General features: G+C 35.4%; 1 long non-coding RNA gene across 1 annotated transcript in view; it reads left to right on the forward strand.

Moving 5' to 3' along the window:
* The first annotated feature begins 268 nt into the window (after window positions 1-268).
* LOC104671801 overlaps window positions 269-20,829 on the forward strand; it is a 61,543-nt gene continuing 40,982 nt past the window's right edge. Inside the window, exons 1-2 of the long non-coding RNA XR_749324.2 lie at window positions 269-388; window positions 1,426-1,588. This is a non-coding gene — a long non-coding RNA (uncharacterized LOC104671801). The remainder of the gene's footprint in view (window positions 389-1,425; window positions 1,589-20,829) is intronic.

Genomic DNA, 20,829 nt, shown 5'->3' on the forward strand with positions numbered 1-20,829 from the left:
CAAAACTGTAAACAGCTGTGCAACTCCTAATCTATTCCTTTCACCTTTGCAATTGCAGCACAATATTAACTAATTTTTTAAATGTTGGTAGACAGGGACAAGAATGGATTTGGAAACAAAACAGCAAACACTGATAAGAATCTTCTTATGTTATTATAACAAAGGCATATTGGTTATAGTTTGTTTTGCATATAGGATTTATCCTCTCTCCTAGATGTTATCTTATTTACTCACACATTTATGTCTCTCTGCATTAATTATCAAGTTTAGGTAGTTCTTCAGTCAAGACTACATTGAATAAGGATGGTGATGCAGCTTGTACAGCAGAAAACACTGTTGGTGCTGAAATAGTTTGTACAAGAGAATGACTATAGATCATTTAATTAAGGTGTGTATTGCTTTCCAATTTAATTTTATGCCTAAATCAATAGAAAGCTGAACTTCTATCTGAATCAGAACGTAGACACTCTGTAGATAAACAATAAAGCATACTGCTTTTGTTGACTCTAATTTGTTCTTAGTATGGATTTAAAAACAGAAATGCATGCATCAATTTAGCTGATAAATTCAAATAACTGTAGAAATGAAATACACAGAAAACAGAAACGTGTAAAGCCTTGAAGAAGAAGCTATTATAGAGGAAGTTAGAAGAATCATAGTAGATTTGGAGACTGTGTAAAGGCAATCTTAAAATTCAGCCTCTGCTTTCTCCCAAGTAAAAGGAAAAGAAAAATGACAGTGTGAATAATAACATTATTGATCAATAGTATTGTTTTTACATTTATTGTTTATAAATTACACAAATATATGAATTACATATAAAAACACCAGACTGATGGAAAGGAGATATGGCTTCTAGCTCTGGCTAGAAGAGGTTTCTCTTGCCTGAGAAGGATTGTGTATCTGATTCAACCCACTAACCTTGTTGAGTCTGTTTCTTTAACTATAAAACAGACATAGTAAAATGAATATATGATCTTCATGGTCTCCTCTAGGTCTCCTTGTCCCTCATGCTACTCTGTGACTTGGGGACACTCATAGTGTACACAGGGGCCATTTGTGGAATAAGCAGCATTCAAGATCCATGAAATAATTTTTATTCCATTTGTAAAAATCAGCAAGAAGATAGATGCATAATTATTTCAGTGTGAGGAATGTATGCTTTTATTTAATGATAAAAATGGCTAAACAATATGGTAGGTTTGTATTGTTTCAGTCTTGCTCAGCTGGACCTATTTTCTGACAGCTCCCTTTCCAGAACGTTTCTGGTCAGTATGGGCCACTGGACATTTTGGGAGAGGTTTGGCAGGTGGAAGTGAAGCACCAGCCATAAGCTGCATTGAGACTTATCTGCTGGCTTACCTTGTTGGCATGGGCAGCAGCTGGACCAAGTTCCTTCAGCTCCTGCTGGATCTCCTCTTTCAGCTCCTCTGATTTCTAGGCTGGGTCCATGGTTAGCAAGCAACATGATGAAGGATGCCAGCTTCCCGTGAAGATCAAACCATCATCGAAGTTGAAAACTTTGAGATCACAAGACACCAATAGACGTTCCAGTTCATCTTTGTGGACTCCAAGACATCCTCACAGAGTGAGTTATTTATTCCCTTACATAAGGTCTGTCTTTGCTTTCTTATTACCTTATATGTGTACTTCAGACTCCTCCATCAAATATAGATGTATGAGCCTCGCAGGCACTATGTTACCAGCTTCCATAATTACATAAGGTCAAATCTCTCTTTAAATCTATAGATATATACACATATATACAGACAGATATATAGATATATAAATATGTATATAGGTAGGTAGATCGATCAATCTGCTGCTGCTTTGGCTGATCTCTGTCTGACACAGATCTCAAAAGTTATTTTCCATGCTTCTTTGAGAAGTAATTTGATGTCCTTTAACATATTTAAAGAATAAACTGGATGGAATTGGCAGTTGTTGCACTTTAATTGTTCTCGTAAAATTTCTGGTGCAGTCATGTGAAAGAAAGAATAATCGCATTCCAAGTAGACCCATAATATAGAAATAGTGCCAATAGTGATCCTTGAAAAAGGGCCATATGAGTATATAACGTAATTCTTTCAGTAACTACTAAAGCTGTTCATAAAAAGGAGGAATTACCTTGCCCTGGAGGTGTTTAGTCAGTAGATTCGAAAGGACTGACAGTGAGGGTATGTTCCCTAATTTCATGTGTGTGTGTTTGTGTGTGTACACTCACATGTTTGGAAAATCTCCTTTGCTAGAGAATATTATTGCTCTTCCCCAACTGTCCCATCAGTTGAGAATCGCTACTCTAGTATGCCTTGAAACTCTTGTATGTAATCCATATAGTATATTAAGATCCAATTTATAGCTTCACTGAATATAGTTTTGGAATAGGTACATATTTATTTGATACTGAATTTGTACTCTGGAAAACAAGCCTTTATTTTGTTGCAAATCATTATAATGTGTTGAAAAACAAAACATACAAAAAGGAGGAGAAGTTTACCATGGATTTTAAACCATGTTTAAAAATATGCATCGAAAGAGCATAACAGAAAGCAATATTTGAAAATACAGGACATTACAAAAATGCATATATTGGCCTTTGTAGTTAGAATTTGGAGTATATATGACCAAGGTGAAACCTAGAAATTTATTTTTATTTCTAGGTTTCAAATTTTTCTCCCTTCTGTCAATGGTCAAAATACTCCTTTTCTGAACATGAAATTGTTAACACTTCGCTCCCTAAATAATTTATTTGACAGAGCTGTGCTCATCTCTCTGCGCCCCACAAATCACCCTGGCTTCTTTGCATCATCACTGGTCATTCCTTTCCAATTAGTCCCTCTGCTTGACATTTAGGGACAATAAAATTGAGAATGCTTGTTCGTGACTTGAACACACACTGTTTTCCCATCTTTCTTGCTGATAAATGTCTGTTTTAAATTTCATAGTCTATATGAAGGACAACTAAATATTGAAGGGATTTATTTGTGTGTGTGTATATGAGAAGAGAGGTGTGTTTCTAGATTTTAAAAATTTGGGTGTTAACCTTGAATGGGACAACACATAGAAAGCTCAAAAGGAACAGTATTAAGACTTCCCGTCCAGAGATTTATTACAAGTGCTAAGATTACATATGTTACCCTGAACTTATTTCTATGTTTAGGACACATGATACTATCCTATATGCTATATTCTGTTCTTATTCATTGCTAGGATTGCTTAATTTTACAGTTAGTATTGTCATTATGTATATACTTAAATTTTTATTATTTTGAGAGTAATTTATATGCTCTTTGAGCAGTTATGGCATGGTCAGAATTCTTTATCCATAGCACAGGTATCTGTAAGTTCAAAGTTATCTTTTTGTCTTTGATGTTTAGTCGCTGTTCTTTGAGCAACGGGGTGTGCAGTTTTTAGCAGAATGTCTGGGGGCCAAATGCATAAGCATAGGCTCCTATATATCCAAACGCTCTGAACAGAAACTGCTGTAAGGGTGAGAGGACTACCAGGTGAGATCTTCTTGGTCAATATCAAGACATTGTGAAAAAGTGCACAGCTAAATCTCTCATATTTTTCATGACTCCTCAGTATGAATCCCTCTGCTCAGTTTGGGTGGGGGGGATGTTTTATGCAGAACCAATATGTTGATATTACAAATTATGACAACTGGTATCATGAATCGATCAGCTAGTTCATTTTTTGAAATAGCCAGAAAAGCATTAAATGGAATTAAAAAGAGCAGTATTATAAATTGTTCTGGTAAAGCTTTAATGCTGCATTTTCATCCCATGAAATAAGGTCCTAACTGCTAGAGTGGTTATAATAAGGTCTTAACAGTGTTTTTTGTTCTATTTTATTATTGCTTTCAGGCAGGCTATGAGCTTTATGAATTTTTTAGCTTACCAGAGTAGATAGTTAGGGAAGGAAGAGTTTTCTTTCCTTATTTGTATTTAGTGTATCTCCACACTTTAAACTTGACTTAAACTAAGAGAACTATACAAATGTCTTGGCATGGCTTTAAAGAAAGCACTCTATAATCAAGTTCAGTACTCTCTTTTATATCTCATTCTTTTATAGTTCTTCCCATTGCAGGACTAGAAAATTCCCCAATGTGGCATATTCTTATAATTCAACACATTTTCTTAGCCTATTTTCTCTAACTCCAAGGCTTTCCCTTGTCCTTCTCTGACAGACAAATACCTCTGAGCCTTCCAGACCCAAATGACGTCTTCCTTATGAGACCTTCCCCAACCCAACCTACTCTCTCTAATACTAATCCCAACTCTATATGGTTTATAACAGAAAAGATGACTGTAACATGTGTTATATTTATAAAGACTAATCATATCTGCAAATTGAACCTAAAAGATACCTAGATTTTAAAATTTTTAACAGATTGAAGATTAAATTGTAAAAATCAAAGTAGCTCTGAACAATATTTTCTGTGCAAAAGGGGACCTTGGAGTGGGATTTTAATTAATGTCTGATCCTATTTACAAATTTAGTTTATGAAACTCATGGAAAGATTTTAAACCATGTTTATAAATTTAGTATGTTTTATTTGTCTTATAAATATGTCAATTGTTTAAAAACCTCTTATAGCTCTAATACATTTTAAAATAAGAAAAAGAAAAAAAGAAACATGGCCCTAGTTTCAAGCCCAGGGGTATCATGGGTAATTTGCAAACAAAATAAAACAAAATACTTAAAATTCTTTGGTGTTCTAAGAAATTTTGTCTTATTTCCAAATGTGAATCTTCACCACAAAGAGTGCAGAATATGGTGTACTGATAGTTAATACATTACCATGTCTTATTGGTTTTATCTGAAATATATCCAAATTTCATTTACTTGTCTCTATCCCTACAGCAAAACATGAGTTCAAGCCACCATTATCTGTTATGTGGATTTCTGTGGTAGTCTTTTAGATGAATTATCTGATTCATCACTTGTTTATCTCCAGTCTGTTCTCTGGAGCAGGGTTTGGCAAATTGAAACCTGGTAGCCAACTATGGCTTGCTGCCTGTTTTCGTAAGCCCTCAGAGTAAGATTAGATTTTGTACTTTCTATGGTTAGAATTTTTTTTTTAATCTTGAGACACATGGAAATGGATGAAAATCAAATTTTGGTGTCCACAAAGGAAGTTGTCTATTGTTCTGTTGTTTTCATCCCAGACTCTTTTTTTTTTTTTAATAACTGATAGAAATTAAGTTATCATAGAAAGCATCCTTTTGGTGAAATTACAAAGTTCCTGTTTAGGTGTTGACTCACAGGTAGTTGAAAACACAAATTTTCCTTTCTGTGAATCTATGAGAAACCATAAGTTGGGTGGTGGGGCAGGGGGTAGAAGTGATAGTTAAAAGAGTGAGAGATAGTTAAGAAAGTTGGAGGTAGAGTGATGGTGGCCTTGTCAAATTCTAAGTAAACTGGGACTTGACTTCTTAGCAGTAGGGTAAGAATTAAGAGAGTTTGACTGCACTGCCTGTAACAGCAGCAGTACAGATAGCCATTGTGCCCCAGGTCCATTCTTTTATTATCACTGTGAATAGAAAAGTCCCTGAAACTGCTATTGACTTTTACCCTCTAAAATTAGGAGTGGCCTGGGAGGAGTGGATTCAAAACAGTGACTATAAATAAATATGTTATTTTCTTTCTCTATTTAAGTAAATTGATTTAATTGTGTTTTCAAGAAGTCAGGATTTTGGCAAAGACTGAGTAATTTAATGCATTTAATTTGAACTTGGGTTCAAAAAATTAGTTTTTATTTTCAACTCCATTATTTATGAGTTGACTTGGGCACCTGTGGGAAAGCATTTGCTAAATAAGCCATTTTCATTCAGAAACTACATATATTCCTTAGATGCAACCTATTAGTGAAAATGTTTGTTAGTACTTCATTTTTTTTTAGCCTGAAAGTCTGCTCTGACTATGAATGTATTCCATCATGGTAGATTATTTTGATAGAGATTTTTATCAAAGAAACTGTATTGTGAAGAAAATAAGTAAAAATATGAGCTTTTCCTCTTAGACAAGATCTCATCTGACTATTTAGAGCCTACATCTGTTAAAATATTCTTATATAAGCCACACACACACACACACACATTTTTATGTATGTATCTTTAATTCAGTAACTTTTCTTTGACATGTAACATCATCATTATAATTCAGCCTTTATTGAGTACCTGTGCTTCCCGGTCTTGAATTTGGAAGCTGGAGAATAAGTGCATAGTTTTAGAAAATGACTTTTTCCTCATAGTACTTATTAGGTCATTTGGAATAAGACACTATCTTTTACTTTCTCTCCCTTGACAATTGCAATAAAATGTTAGTTTCTTCATGCTTATGTGAAATTATAATGAACATTAATAAAAATCCATATTTAGATGGAAAATTGACATAGAGCCCTGGAGAGAGTAATTATTTTTTTCATGACTATTATAGGCCAAATTTCCATGCTATAGCTTTAAATAACAATTGTAAAGAAAGAATATATTAAGTCTTTATGATTGTCTTTTGGAGCCACTCTGAATTACTCTGGTTACTGAAGTGAACAAAAGTACATTGATCACTCGGTTCCTTCATTCACATCCAGTAATGAGAAAGATGAAAGCTGATAGGACATTGCCTGTGGTAGGACATAAAAGTTGGAGAAATGATCCTATCATTACACCATTGTTTCAAGAGAATATGGCTACACAGTATTATTTTCTTATATACCATTTCCTTAGTCATTTTATTTCCTTAGTAAAGCATAGGCTATTTCATATTCAGATAATTTTATTGTCAGTTCACAGTATTTGGCTGATTTACAAAGTGTCATTAGACTTATTTAGTGATACACAACTCTGGAGAAGAGCTCGCTACCTTTTTAACAGAAAAAGAAGTGATTTTCCATCCTATGATGGACTGACAAATCAAGGCAAGTCTCTCCCAATACTTTTAGCCAAGAAGTTTGAATGGAATTGATTTAGAAATAAAAGTGATGTCTCAGATACATTGGACTATAATAAAAGATATATTAAAAGATGATTTACAGTTTTCAGAACTTTGTCTAATGTTTGAAAAATTAGGCAGATAGCCTCTTTCCTAAGCTACTCTTATTGAAAGTTATCTTGGCTAAGCTTGTGATATCACAGACTTCTCTATACTTAATATGATAAAGGCTACCCATGTAAAGGTAAAGGGAAGATTTTTCATGAGAACAGGAATGAAACAAGCATGTCAATCAGCACTTCTACTCAACATTTTACTAGAGGATTGAGGGTGGTACAATAAAGCAGGGAAAAAACTGTTGCTACAAAGATTGAAAAGGAAGAAATAAAATTCACTAGTCAGACACTATGAATGCATACATGGTTAAAAATCTACAGATAAACTATCACAATTAATATATGAATATAGCAAATTTTCTGCATACAGATTTGATATCCAAAAGTTAATCTCCATTGTATATACTAGCACAAACAGCTGAAAGATAAAATAATGTGAGAAGTATGCAATAAACAAACAGAAATGTGCTGGGGAGAAGGATATGGCAGGGTAATGAGATAGAGAATTGTATGATACATCTTCTTGGATGGTGTATGCTTTATTCCTTTGTATTTTACTGAAGATTTTTTTTTTTGTATCTTAATACCAGGAAGTAGTAGAAAAATTTTGAATTCCTGAAAAGGAGAAAGTGATTCATTTTTAAAAAGGAAAGGGATCACAAGGAGATAGCAGGCTTGGGAGGCTGGGAACATTAAAGAGCTTTCGTACTTTCTTCATTGGTTGGTTGAAGGCAGACCCTACTAATTACGAGAACATCCAAAGTGGTAAGGAAGAACTCTGATTAGAACTTATTTAGAAAATTCATACCAATATCTTAGGAATAGTCTCCAAGTTAAAATAAAGCAAAAATCCTCCTTTTCCTTCTTTAAGTGTTCTGTATCAAAATGTATCAAAATGATTCTAGGCATAGAGTTAATGGAGCTCTATAAAAATACAGGAGATGTGCAGATAGATTGCCTTTTCTCACTAAAAAGCAACCAGGATATACCTAGAAGCAAAAACAAACAAACAAACAAACAAACAAACAAACAAACAAACAAACAAAAAGAAAACCCAGCTTTCAAAATATGAGGATCCTCTTCAATTTTGTGTTTAAAAATAAGATAATTTATTTCCTCTATCAAATTTTATTTTATTTTATTTTTTTTTTTTTTTTTTTTTTTTTTATTATACTTTAAGTTCTAGGGTACATGTGCATAACGTGCAGGTTTGTTACATATGTATACTTATGCCATGTTGGTGTGCTGCACCCATCAACTCGTCAGCACCCATCAATTCATCATTTATATCTTGTATAACTCCCCAATGCAAGCCCTCCCTCCTCCCCCCTCCCCCCTCCCCATGATAGGCCCCAGTGCGTGATGTTCCCCTTCCCGAGTCCAAGTGATCTCATTGTTCAGTTCCCACCTATGAGTGAGAACATGCGGTGTTTGGTTTTCTGTTCTTGTGATAGTTTGCTAAGAATGATGGTTTCCAGCTGCATCCATGTCCCTACAAAGGATGCAAACTCATCCTTTTTTATGGCTGCATAGTATTCCATGGTGTATATGTGCCACATTTTCTTAATCCAGTCTGTCACAGATGGACATTTGGGTTGATTCCAAGTCTTTGCTATTGTGAATAGTGCCGCAATAAACATACGTGTACATGTGTCTTTGTAGTAGAATAATTTATAATCCTTTGGGTATATACCCAGTAGTGGGATGGCTGGGTCATAAGGTACATCTAGTTCTAGATCCTTGAGGAATTGCCATACTGTTTTCCATAATGGTTGAACTAGTTTACAATCCCACCAACAGTGTAAAAGTGTTCCTATTTCTCCACATCCTCTCCAACACCTGTTGTTTCCTGACTTCTTAATGATTGCCATTCTAACTGGTGTGAGATGGTATCTCATTGTGGTTTTGATTTGCATTTCTCTGATGGCGAGTGATGATGAGCATTTTTTCATGTGTCTGTTGGCTGTATGAATATCTTCTTTTGAGAAATGTCTGTTCATATCCTTTCCCCACTTTTTGATGGGGTTGTTTGTTTTTTTCTCGTATATTTGTTTGAGTTCTTTGTAGATTCTGGATATTAGCCCTTTGTCAGATGAGTAGGTTGCAAAAATTTTCTCCCATTCTGTAGGTTGCCTGTTCACTCTGATGGTAGTTTCTTTTGCTGTGCAAAAGCTCTTTAGTTTAATGAGATCCCATTTGTCAATGTTTGCTTTTGCTGCCATTGCTTTTGGTGTTTTAGACATGAAGTCCTTGCCCATGCCTACGTCCTGAATGGTACTACCTAGATTTTCTTCTAGGGTTTTTATGGTATTAGGTCTAACATTTAAGTCTCTAATCCATCTTGAATTAATCTTCGTATAAGGGGTAAGGAAAGGATCCAGTTTCAGCTTTCTACTTATGGCTAGCCAATTTTCCCAGCACCATTTATTAAATAGGGAATCCTTTCCCCATTTCTTGTTTCTCTCAGGTTTGTCAAAGATCAGATGGCTGTAGATGTGCGGTATTATTTCTGAGGACTCTGTTCTGTTCCATTGATCTATATCTCTGTTTTGGTACCAGTACCATGCTGTTTTGGTTACTGTAGCCTTGTAGTATAGTTTGAAGTCAGGTAGCGTGACGCCTCCAGCTTTGTCCTTTTGACTTAGGATTGTCTTGGCAATGCGGGCCCTTTTTTGGTTCCATATGAACTTTAAAGCAGTTTTTTCCAATTCTGTGAAGAAACTCATTGGTAGCTTGATGGGGATGGCATTGAATCTATAAATAACCTTGGGGAGTATGGCCATTTTCACGATATTGATTCTTCCTATCCATGAGCATGGTATGTTCTTCCATTTGTTTGTGTCCTCTTTGATTTCACTGAGCAGTGGTTTGTAGTTCTCCTTGAAGAGGTCCTTTACATCCCTTGTAAGCTGGATTCCTAGGTATTTTATTCTCTTTGAAGCAATTGTGAATGGAAGTTCATTCCTGATTTGGCTCTCTGCTTGTCTGTTACTGGTGTATAAGAATGCTTGTGATTTTTGCACATTAATTTTGTATCCTGAGACTTTGCTGAAGTTGCTTATCAGCTTAAGGAGATTTTGGGCTGAGACGATGGGGTTTTCTAAATATACAATCATGTCATCTGCAAACAGGGACAATTTGACTTCTTCCTTTCCTAACTGAATACCCTTGATTTCTTTCTCTTGCCTGATTGCCCTAGCCAGAACTTCCAACACTATGTTGAATAGGAGTGGTGAGAGAGGGCATCCCTGTCTTGTGCCAGTTTTCAAAGGGAATTTTTCCAGTTTTTGCCCATTCAGTATGATATTAGCTGTGGGTTTGTCATAAATAGCTCTTATTATTTTGAGGTACGTTCCATCAATACCGAATTTATTGAGCGTTTTTAGCATGAAGGGCTGTTGAATTTTGTCAAAAGCCTTTTCTGCATCTATTGAGACAATCATGTGGTTCTTGTCTTTGGTTCTGTTTATATGCTGGATTACGTTTATTGATTTGCGAATGTTGAACCAGCCTTGCATCCCAGGGATGAAGCCCACTTGATCATGGTGGATAAGCTTTTTGATGTGCTGCTGAATCCGGTTTGCCAGTATTTTATTGAGAATTTTTACATCAATGTTCATCAGGGATATTGGTCTAAAATTCTCTTTTTTTGATGTGTCTCTGCCAGGCTTTGGTATCAGGATGATGTTGGCCTCATAAAATGAGTTAGGGAGGATTCCCTCTTTTTCTATTGATTGGAATAGTTTCAGAAGGAATGGTACCAGCTCCTCCTTGTACCTCTGGTAGAATTCAGCTGTGAATCCATCTGGTCCTGGACTTTTTTTGGTGGGTAGGCTATTAATTGTTGCCTCAATTTCAGAGCCTGCTATTGGTCTATTCAGGGATTCAACTTCTTCCTGGTTTAGCCTTGGGAGAGTGTAAGTGTCCAGGAATTTATCCATTTCTTCTAGATTTTCTAGTTGATTTGCATAGAGGCGTTTATAGTATTCTCTGATGGTAGTTTGTATTTCTGTGGGGTCAGTGGTGATATCCCCTTTATCATTTTTTATTGCATCTATTTGATTCCTCTCTCTTTTCTTCTTTATTAGCCTTGCTAGCGGTCTGTCAATTTTGTTGATCTTTTCAAAAAACCAACTCCTGGATTCATTGATTTTTTGGAGGGTTTTTTGTGTCTCTATCTCCTTCAGTTCGGCTCTGATCTTAGTTATTTCTTGCCTTCTGCTAGCTTTTGAATGTGTTTGCTCTTGCCTCTCTAGTTCTTTTAATTGTGATGTTAGAGTGTCAATTTTAGATCTTTCCTGCTTTCTCTTGTGGGCATTTAGTGCTATAAATTTCCCTCTACACACTGCTTTAAATGTGTCCCAGAGATTCTGGTATGTTGTATCTTTGTTCTCATTGGTTTCAAAGAACATCTTTATTTCCGCTTTCATTTCGTTATGTACCCAGTAGTCATTCAGGAGCAGGTTGTTCAGTTTCCATGTAGTTGAGCGGTTTTGATTGAGTTTCTTAGTCCTGAGTTCTAGTTTGATTGCACTGTGGTCTGAGAGACAGTTTGTTATAATTTCTGTTCTTTTACATTTGCTGAGGAGTGCTTTACTTCCAATTATGTGGTCAATTTTGGAATAAGTGCGATGTGGTGCTGAGAAGAATGTATATTCTGTTGATTTGGGGTGGAGAGTTCTATAGATGTCTATTAGGTCCGCTTGGTGCAGAGATGAGTTCAATTCCTGGATATCCTTGTTAACTTTCTGTCTCGTTGATCTGTCTAATGTTGACAGCGGAGTGTTGAAGTCTCCCATTATTATTGTATGGGAGTCTAAGTCTCTTTGTAAGTCTCTAAGGACTTGCTTTATGAATCTGGGTGCTCCTGTATTGGGTGCATATATATTTAGGAGAGTTAGCTCTTCCTGTTGAATTGATCCCTTTACCATTATGTAATGGCCTTCTTTGTCTCTTTTGATCTTTGATGGTTTGAAGTCTGTTTTATCAGAGACAAGGATTGCAACCCCTGCTTTTTTTTGTTCTCCATTTGCTTGGTAGATCTTCCTCCATCCCTTTATTTTGAGCCTATGTATGTCTCTGCATGTGAGATGGGTCTCCTGAATACAGCAGACTGATGGGTCTTGACTCTTTATCCAGTTTGCCAGTCTGTGTCTTTTAATTGGAGCATTTAGTCCATTAACATTTAAGGTTAATATTGTTATGTGTGAACTTGATCCTGCCATTATGATATTAACTGGTTATTTTGCTCGTTAGTCGATGCAGTTTCTTCCTAGCCTCGATGGTCTTTACATTTTGGCATGTTTTTGTGATGGCTGGTACCGGTTGTTCCTTTCCATGTTCAGGGCTTCCTTCAGGGTCTCTTGTAAGGCAGGCCTGGTGGTGACAAAATCTCTAAGCATTTGCTTATCTGTAAAGGATTTTATTTCTCCTTCACTTATGAAACTTAGTTTGGCTGGATATGAAATTCTGGGTTTAAAATTCTTTTCTTTAAGAACGTTGAATATTGGCCCCCACTCTCTTCTGGCTTGTAGAGTTTCTGCCGAGAGATCTGCTGTTAGTCTGATGGGCTTCCCTTTGTGGGTTACCCGACCTTTCTCTCTGGCTGCCCTTAAGATTTTTTCCTTCATTTCAACTTTGGTGAATCTGGCAATGATGTGTCTTGGAGTTGCTCTTCTGGAGGAGTATCTTTGTGGCGTTCTCTGTATTTCCTGAATTTGGATGTTGGCCTGCCCTACTAGGTTGGGGAAGTTCTCCTGGATGATATCCTGAAGAGTGTTTTCCAACTTGGTTCCATTTTCCCCCTCACTTTCAGGCACCCCAATCAGACGTAGATTTGGTCTTTTTACGTAATCCCATACTTCTTGCAGGCTTTGCTCATTTCTTTTTCTTCTTTTTTCTTTTGGTTTCTCTTCTCGCTTCATTTCATTCATTTGATCTTCAATCGCTGATACTCTTTCTTCCAGTTGATCGAGTCGGTTACTGAAGCTTGTGCATTTGTCACGTATTTCTCGTGTCATGGTTTTCATCTCTGTCATTTCGTTTATGATCTTCTCTGCATTAATTAGTCTAGCTGTCAATTCTTCCACTCTTTTTTCAAGATTTTTAGTTTCTTTGCGCTGGGTACGTAATTCCTCCTTTAGCTCTGATAAGTTTGATGGACTGAAGCCTTCTTCTCTCCTCTCGTCCAAGTCATTCTCTGACCAGCTTTGATCCGTTGCTGGCGATGGGCTGCGCTCCTTCGCAGGGGGAGATGCGCTCTTATTTTTTGAATTTCCAGCTTTTCTGCCCTGCTTCTTCCCCATCTTTGTGGTTTTATCTGTCTCCGGTCTTTGATGGTGGTGACGTACTGATGGGGTTTTGGTATAGGTGTCCTTCCTGTTTGATAGTTTTCCTTCTGACAGTCAGAAGGACTGTCTGTTTGTCTGTTGGAGATTGCTTGAGGTCCACTTCAGACCCTGTTTGCCTGGGTATCAGCAGCAGAGGTTGCCGAAGATAGAATATTGCTGAACAGCGAGTGTACCTGTCTGATTCTTCCTTTGGAAGTTTCCTCTCAGGGGTGTACTCCACCCTGTGAGGTGTGGGGTGTCAGACTGCCCCTAGTGGGGGATTTCTCCCAGCTAGGCTACTCAGGGGTCAGGGACACACCTGAGCAGGCAGTCTGTCCGTTCTCAGATCTCAACCTCCGCGTTGGGAGATCCACGGCTCTCCCCAAAGCTGTCAGACAGAGTCGTTCGCGTCTGCACTGGCTCCCGCTACTTCCCCTGTTGGTCTTCAGCTATGCGCTGTCCCCAGAGGTGGAGACTACAGAGACAGGCAGGCTTCCTTGAGCTGCTGTGAGCTCCACCCAGTTCGAGCTTCCCAGCGGCTTTGTTTACCTACTTAAGCCTCAGCAATGGCGGGCGCCCCTCCCCCAGCCTCGCTGCTGCCTTGCGGATAGATCGCGGCAGACTGCTGTGTTAGCAGTGAGGGAGGCTTCGTGGGCGTGGGACCCTCCCGGCCAGGATTGGGATATATTCTCCTGGTGTGCCTGTATGCTTACAGCGCAGTATTGGGGTGGGAGTTACCCGATTTTCCAGGTGTTGTGTGTCTCAGTTCCCCTGGCTAGGAAAACGGATCCCCTTCCCCCTTGCGCTTCCAGGTGAGGCGATGCCTCGCCCTGCTTCAGCTCTCGCTGGTCAGGCTGCAGCAGCTGACCAGCACCGATTGTCCGGCACTCCCTAGTGAGATGACCCCAGTACCTCAGTTGAAAATGCAGAAATCACCGGTCTTCTGTGTCGCTCGCGCTGGGAGTTGGAGACTGGAGCTGCTCCTATTCGGCCATCTTGCTCCGCCCCCCAAATTTTATTTTTTTCTACATGTATTATGTACACTTGAATTAAATGTGTAAATAGGATTATTTATGCTGTCCTGAATACAGTAATTGAAATTAAACTGATGCCAAATTACAATTTAGGATCACACTGAATCTCATAGAATTAACATTATGCTGAACTGTTTTTGGGCAGGCAAACATTTGCAGAGATACACACTTTGATCAAGCATGCCTCAGAAACCTTCAGGACTTGGTACCAGTGTTAAAAAGATAATTTTGGAATATTTCTAAATCTTCTCTGAAATCAACAACATCTTGGAAAAATATCTTTCATTAAAGTGGTAGTTGTTACACTATATCCGATTTAAAACCTGGTTTTCCATCCCTGACTTGTTCTCATGCTTGTTTCCTCCAGCCCAGACCTTATTTATTAGTGACAGATACCAATTTGGGTTTTTCATTCTTGATGGATATATTTATTTTTACCCTTGTTATTTCTCTTGTTGACACCATCTTGATGCTTTGTAAAAGGCAGATGAAAATGCCGAATCTCCTGTAATCCAACTTCATTACTGATTTTCTTAGAAAAACCTTATTTGGGAGAAGTATTATGGGTATTTAAAAGTATATATGATAGACCCTGACACTGTAGGAACTTTCAATTCAATTTTTCAATCCAAAAATGACCTGGTGTTTCAACTTTTGAATCAAAATAAGTAGAGACATGTAAAATTTTACATCTGCCCAAGTTATACCATAAAGCCATGTGCTCCAATTATGTAATTTCATACATGAGAAAACACATATAAACTACACAAAAGCTTAATTTTAAGTTCTAGCAGAGCTGCAAATTGAACTAGTAACTAATAATTTCAGGTTGTCCATTTAGAGTTGGGTAGAATCAACTAAAGGACGCTTCTTGCAGGAAGATAATTTTCTTCTTATTGAAGTGAAATCTCTGTACAAGACAACGGTAAATGTACAATATGTAGAGTTTGACAAATGTATATGCTTATGTAACAAGCATTTCAGTCTAGGTAGAGCCTTTCCATCCTGGAAAATTTTCTAGTGTGCCATAGAAAAATCACTATTCTGCCTTCTCTTAGTATACTTAAGTTTTACCTGCTCTTGTACTGTATAAATGAAATTATATAGTATCTACTCCTTTGTGTCTGGATTTTTTGATCAATATATTGGGTTTAAAATTCATTTATGTTCTTAGTATTTCATTTGTTTATTCATATTCCTATTGATAAACATTTTTGGGTTTTTAATTTTTGGCAACATAAGATAAATGCCTTGCCTATAGAGTTGATGCATATTTAACAATATAAGAAAGTGCCAAACAGTTTTTCAAAGTGCCTTTGCCATTTTAATTTCTTATTTGCAACTAATCAGTCTCCACTTACTCCCTGTTCTTACCAATACTTCGTGTTGTGGGCCTTTTTGATTTTAGCTGTAATAGTGAGTGTGAAATAGTATCATATTATAGTTTTTTTCCTGTCAACGAAGTTCAAGAACCTTTTAATGTTCTTATTAATAATTTGGATATTTTCTTTTGTCAGGTATCTGTTCAAATTTTTTACCCATTTAAAACATTGGCCTGTGTTTTTATTATTGATTTGTAGATTTTTTTTCCATATTCTGTCAGATACATGTATCTTAATGTTTTCTTCAAGTGCAAGGCTTACAATTTGACTTTTTTAATGGTGTATTTTGGTGAGCAGAAGTTTTAATTGCAATAATCTCAAATTAATAACTGATTCAAGCTTTTTGGATCATCTCTCAGAAATCCCTGTTTACAAAATGCCATTGATATATTACCATATGGTATCTTAGAAAATACTCCAAAATTAAACTTTTATATTTAGGTATATATATTGGATAATACTGCACAAAACACATCAATCATACTTTATTTTGAAAGGACTTCTGCAAGGTAAATATTATTATTTTTTCCCTGAATAACTGATAGAATTAAACAGCAAAATATCAATTTCCTGGACTTGGTGTGTCTTTTTATTTTAGTTTTTATCTTAATAAATGCAATTTCCTTAGTATATGTATGGTGAATCAGATTTTATTTATTCTTGTGTTAATTTTGATAGTTTAATTTTCCATGAATTTGTTTATTTCTTCTATGTTTTGGCAGAATATGGTTCATAATACTTCTTCGATATCCTTTGTATCTGTAATGATGTTCTTCTCTAAATTCTTACTTTGCATTTTCTCTTTTTTTCTAGTTAGTATTTTAGGGGTATATTGATTGCACTAATTTTTCTAAAAGAATGATTTTTGTTTTTTTCTTTGTTATGAATTTTCTATTTTATTGATCTCTACTGTTATTTTCTTTTTTTTACCCCCTTTAATTTGTTTTTTTTTCTCACTTATTAATGTGGAAACACATTTTTAGACCTTTATGTTGAATAAATAAGCATTGAAACTAAATTTATTTAAGTACTTCCTTAGGTGTGTTTCATAAATTTGATATGGTGCATGTTCAGTATGTCAACAAATATTTTCCTAATTTTTCCTTTTTTAAATTTTTCTTACTTTATTTTATTTTTCCATAAGTTATTAGAGTGCAGGTGGTATTTGGTTACATGAGTAAGTCCTTTAGTGGTGATTTGTGAGATTTTGGTGCACCCATCACCCGAACAGTATATAGTGCAGCATATTTTATTGCAATTGCCTTGGGGTTTTGGGTCATGAAATCCTTACCTAAGCCAAAGTCTAGAAGGATTTTTCCAATGTTATCTTCTAGAATTTTTACAGTTTCAGGTCTTAGGTTTAAATCCTTAATCCATGTTGAGCTTCAATAGATGCAGAAAAAGCATTTGACAAAATCCAGCATCCTTTATGGTTAAAACCCTCAACAAAGTCGGCATACAAGGGACCTTGTATATACCTTAATATAATAAAAGCTATCTATGACAAACCCACAGCCAACATAATACTGAATGGGGAAAAGTTGAAAGCATTCCCTCTGAGAAGGGGAACAAGACAAGGATGCCCACTCTCACCACTCCTCTTCAACATAGTACTAGAACTCCTAGCCAGAGCAATTGGACAAGAGGAAGAAATAAAGGGCATCCAAATAGGTAAAGAGGAAGTTATAACTGTTCTTGTTTGCTGACTATAGGCTCGTTTACCTTGAAAACCCTAAGGACTCCTCCAGAAAGCTCCTAGAACTGATACAAGAATTTGCAAAGTTTCTGGATACAAGATTAATTTCCACAAAACAGTAGCTCTTCTATACTCCAACAGTGAACAAGCAGACAATCAAATCAAGAGCTCAATCCCTTTTACAAAAGTCACCAAAAAAATAATAAAATACTTAGAAATATACCTAACCAAGGAGGTGAAAGTCTTCTACAAGGAAAACTACAGAACACTGCTGAAATAAATCATAGAAGACACAAACAAATGGAAACACATCCCATGCTCATGGATGGGTAGAATCAATATTGTGAAAATGACTATACTGCCAAAAGCAATCTACAAATTCAATGCAATCCCCATCAAAATACCACCATCATTCTTCACAGAGTTAGAAAAACAATTCTAAAATTAATGTGGAACCAAAAAAGAGCCTGCATACCCAAAGCAAGACTAAGCAAAAAGAACAAATCTGGAAGCATCACACTACCTGATTTCAAACTATACTATAAGGCTATAGTCACCAAACAGTGTGGTACTGATATAAAAATAGGCACATAGACCAATGGAACAGATAGACAACTCAGAAATAAACCCAAATATTTTCCTAATTTTTAATTTCCTCTCTAAGTATCTACTTAATATTATGTTGTTTAATGTTCTAATATTTGAAGCTTTCTAGGTATGTTATTATTTATTTCTAATTTAATTCTGTAGTGTCAGAATTTTTTCCCATAGATTTTTAATACTTCAAAATGTATTGATACATGTGTTATGGGTCAGAATACAGCCTTTCTTTGTGAATATGCCATGTTAACTTGAAAAGTAAAAGTTGTTTTACTGTTCTATAAATGTCAATTCGATTAATTTGGTTAGTAATATATGAATCTTTGACATCCTTTGGATCCTTTTTTCTGCCTCTATCAATTGCTGATCGGGAGTGTTATAATCATGAACTTATAAATCTGGCAATCTCTTTTTTTATTTAAATCACATTTGCTTTATATATTTTGAAGCTCTGATGTATACATATTCAGGATTGTTATGTTTTGCTGATCAATTAACTCTTTTATCATTATGACATCTCTTAAAAAAATCACTGCAAGTACACCTTGCTTAACTTTATTTTTTTGATGTTAATATATGCTTACAAGCTTTCTAAAGATCTCATAATATATGTTTTTCCATCGTTTTATCTTTTGTGTCCTTACATTTAAAGTGCAGGTTTTTTTTGGACAGCATATAGTTAGATCTTGATTATTGTATTCAGTCTATTTCTGCCTTTTGTGTTTATTTAATTATTGATAGTTTTATTTGTCATTCTATTTGTGTCAATTTTTCCTCTGCCTTTTTTGCCTTCTTTGTTTTAACTGAATACTTTTAAATATTCTATCTCAATATCTTTATTACATTTTAACTTATACTCTATTCCTCTTGTTACCTTTTTAGTAATTACTCTAAATATTATAACATGCACTCTTTTAAAAATCGTAATCTATTTAGAGTTACTATTGTACCTCACCACTGAAAATATAAGAACACTGAGTAGCATAAATATATCTACCCCAACTAATAATACTTTTGTAATATACTTTATTTTTACATACACATGAACCCTATAGCACAATGTTATTTTTACTCTAAACAACCAATTTTCTTTTAAAAAATTAAGTAAAATAATATTGTCTTGAAATTACCCACATCTATAATTTTTGGCACTGTCTTCTTTCCTTCAGATCTGAATTTCCATCCTGTGTCTTTCTCTTTCAGTCTGAAGACCTTCCTTTAGACTATCTTCTGATGAAAAGTGTTCTTAGCTTTTACTTATTTTCCTTAAAATATGTTATTTCATCTTTTTTGAGGGATATTTTCATTAGAATTTAGGCTTCATAGTGTTTTTTCTCATTTTCTTTGTTGCTGTAAAGATGCTGTTAATTTTATTCTAGCTTCCTTTCTTCCTCCTTAATGAGGAATTACTTGTTATTCTTGTCATTGTTCTCCTAATTGTAATATATACTTGTTCCCTTGCTTAGGCTGCTTTTTCAATTTACTCTGTTCTTTATCTTCGGTTTTCAGCAGTTTGTTTATGACCTGAATAAGGTGTGGTTTTCTGCTTGTAAGATTCCTAGATTATTGTATTTTCATCAAATTTGGGACATTTTGGCAAGTGCAACCTTGATTTTTTTTTTTTTTTTTTTTTTTTTTTTCCTGCTCCATACTAGCTTTTCTTTACTTTCAAGATTCCAGTTGTGGGTAATTAAACCACCTTTATTGTCTACAGTGACACTTTGTTCCTTTCATGTTTCTATCTTTTCCCCTCTCTTCTTCTGGGAGGATGATTTCTACTAATCTGCCTTCATACTTATAGACCTTCTCTTCTGCCATTGTTAATGTATTATTAAAGCCATCTATTTTAAAGATTTAGATATTGTACTTTTCCACAATAGTTTCATTTGTTTCTTTTTATAGTTTCTATGACTCTGCTGGTATTTCCCTCTTACTCACTAATTGGGCCTCTTTTGTCTCAGTTATTGGCTATGTTTACATACATCTTTTAAAGTTCTTAACTTCTAATTCCAACCTCTTAGTCTTCTTAGTCTGTTTCTGTTGCTGCTATTCTTCTTGGTAATTGGCCACTTCTCCTGCTTCTTAGATTGTGTAATTTTTATTGTATGCTGGACACTGTATTGTGTGTCTACTTTATGTTCTCTTCCTTTAAAAGTTATTGGGTTTTGCTGTAGAAAGACTGTTAAAATTATTGGTAGATTATCTTGATCCCAAAAGCTTTGTTTTATTCCTCATTAGACAATATATGTTTCCATTTTATCATTAATTCTAGGACATGGATCTTACTTGAGGGCAGCAGTTCTCAAACATCTTAATGTTAGGATCCTTTTACCCTCTTAAAATTTACTGAGCACTTGACAGAGCTTTTTTATACAGGTTATCTCTACCAATATGTACTATATTAGAAATTAAAACTGAGACATTTAGAAATACTTCATTACAAACATATTAAACATAACAGCAATAAATGCATTAAATGTTAACAAATATTTTAATGAAAAGTAACTATTTTCCAAAGCAAGAATTTAGTGGGGAAAGTAGCATTAGTTTTTTTTTTTTTTTTTTTGAAAACTAATTTAATATCTGACTGTATGGAAAACAGTGGTCTATCTAGTTTTGCAATCGATTTGTTGCCTTGGTTATCATATGTGAAAAAATATCCAGACTCATACAGATATGTAGTTTGAAAAGTGATGAGAATTTTAATAGCTTTTTCATATAAATGAAGATATTTCTTCA

Source organism: Rhinopithecus roxellana, chromosome 15 (genome assembly GCF_007565055.1).
Source record: "Rhinopithecus roxellana isolate Shanxi Qingling chromosome 15, ASM756505v1, whole genome shotgun sequence".
NCBI lineage: Eukaryota > Metazoa > Chordata > Mammalia > Primates > Cercopithecidae > Rhinopithecus > Rhinopithecus roxellana.